At 44.7% G+C, this 2,308-nt stretch overlaps 1 protein-coding gene and 1 pseudogene across 1 annotated transcript in view; both read left to right on the plus strand.

The window, feature by feature from the left end:
- LOC102871773 overlaps nucleotides 1-539 on the plus strand; it is a 1,259-nt pseudogene extending 720 nt beyond the window's left edge.
- The window catches only part of LOC102872574 (ankyrin repeat domain-containing protein 42-like), a gene marked incomplete at its 3' end in the record, with an annotated part of 74,080 nt that overhangs the window by 52,965 nt on the left and 18,807 nt on the right, over nucleotides 1-2,308 (plus strand). The window lies entirely within an intron of this gene.

A 2,308-nucleotide genomic window follows, 5' to 3' on the forward strand; every position in this document is an offset into this window, starting at 1 on the left:
TGAAATGAAAAATAAATAAATGAAAATATTTTTTAAAAAAATTCACTGTGCCTCCTTTTAAAACAATAATAAGCCTTATCACGGAAAAGCTCACCAATGGTATATTTTCTGAAATGTGGCTATTCTTTTTTGACCAGTTTCAGTTTATATATTTGAACCTCCTCTGATGCTGTTTAATCCCTCTAAATGAGTTTCATTCTCTTGCACTAAAGGAACAGCAGGATGGTTATACAGTGTTCTCTCTCATTCACTTTTGAAAATCTAAGACAATTTATGAAAACCAGATATACAGCCTTAAAATAGAATGTGGACCTAAATACCCAGAAGCACCCCCCTTTGTAAGATTTGTAACAAAAATTAATATGAATGGAGTTAATAGTTCTAATGGAGTGATGGCCCCACGAGCCATCTCTGTGCTAGCAAAGTGGCAGAATTCCTATAGCATCAAAGTAGTTCTGCAGGAGCTTTGGCGCCTAATGATGTCTAAAGAAAATATGAAACTCCCTCAACCGCCGGAAGGACAGTGTTATAGCAATTAATCAGAAAGGAAACCCACAGGTCCTCCCCCTCCCCCGTTCCTCTAAGCAGTCTTCATTTTCCACAGTAGTCAGTTTTCTAGGTGTGTCTTGTAGACCTCAGAAGTACTGGAAAGGAAGCTCCCGTTCAAGGGCAATTTCTCTTAAGATCCTGAAAATGATACTAATTTTTTGTCCATTTGAAATACCTGAGTTGTGCTCTAACAAATCATTCTGTCAGGTGTAACCATTGTCCATGTAGTTGAACTCCTGGGATCAAGAAAGTTTATTTAAATCAATTTCCCATCGTAAGTGGTGGGGCACATCTAACTCAACTGTGAAGAGACACTTCACACAATCACCTTGCTGCTGATACATGGCCTGGGGTCTCTGCCTTCTCCTCTTCCTCCCACCCCCCACCTTCAGCCCCCTCTCCCTGCAACAGCCCTCCAGCTCGGGGAGGCTTCTTAGAATATATGTGAAGGTTTTGGGTCACAGCCTATGGGACTACTGCTGCGTGCATAAGTCTTAAATGGTGCCCCCATTCAAAGCGATCCTTCCCCTCTCCTCCTCCCCCACCCCTGGCTGAAGCATAGATTGTAATCCCCTCTGCTCCCCTCTAAAATTGGCCTTTGGTGAGGAATTCAGGGCTTTCCCCACATCTTCTCTTCCCCCACTGGATTGAGGGGTGCTGCTGCTGCTGCTTTCCTCCTCCCAGAGCCCCTTCCTGCACCGTCACACCCCACATTTCCCACGACACTTCGTTGCTTTGGCCAGAAGCCATCAAGGAAGGTTGGAAAGAGCCTTTGAGCTCCCTCATTTCATTTTCTAACCACATTGATTTCCTCTCCACCAGGGACACGAACACGGGGCCCTCAGCCCTGCCACCCTCTGCTGTCATCAGCTGATGCGTTGTTTTAGCTCAGGTTTTGATACGGTGGCAAGAACGGTCACCAGGGTTTCTCAGACGTGCCAGCTCTCAAAGTCCTTGGTGGTTAAGCTTGCAGAAAGGCCACATGAAGACACTTGTAAGCACACACGGTCCCTCTGAATGTTTTCTTTTCCTGTAATTGCTTTTGCTTTTAAAAATGGAAGAAGTTTTAAACAGACAGGCCTCTCATTTGGTCATCCTTGCAACCCATTGGGTCTGGCTTGGAGTCTGACAAGTAGAGCAGAACAGGAACCTGGAAGCTGGTGCACATGTCGGTTTGGTGCTGCTGCTGCTCACCATCCTCAGCAGGGCGGCAGGAAGAACTCAGTGTGCGCGGCAGATCCCGAAATTGGCGAGTTTGACCTCCTGGCAAATTGCTGCGTTTTTTCCATCTTTGTGTTCAGTACCACTAAATGCTGAAATGCGGATACATACCGAAATAAAAGCAATTCATTTGTGTTTAAAAAAAAGACCTGAACACTTATATAATTTTCATCATTTCTCCAAGTTCATAGAGTTTCTGGAGGCAAGCTTTTTCGGAAGTGGAAGCCATTCCTGCTTCCAAGCTTGTTTTAATCAGGGAGCTCCACCAAACACTGTCTAGCAGGGTAACTGTTATCACATTTGACATATCAATGTCACAGTGTTTAGCATTACAGCAACCACAAGTTACCTCTCTACAGCAAGTGAACAGACCAGTGCTACACCACTTAGAAGAATGTTAGACCAAAACAAACTAAAACTAGGCCTCAGGGTCATGGATTAAAGCAAGATTCTACTGAAGGTCATCCGAAAAACAACTGGAACAGCACATCAGCAGAGAACTGCTGGAAGTCCAGGCTGGGTTTAGAAGGGTCGTGAT

This window comes from Elephantulus edwardii, unplaced genomic scaffold (genome assembly GCF_000299155.1).
Source record: "Elephantulus edwardii isolate Elephantulus edwardi_28Jun2011 unplaced genomic scaffold, EleEdw1.0 scaffold00636, whole genome shotgun sequence".
Classification (NCBI taxonomy): domain Eukaryota; kingdom Metazoa; phylum Chordata; class Mammalia; order Macroscelidea; family Macroscelididae; genus Elephantulus; species Elephantulus edwardii.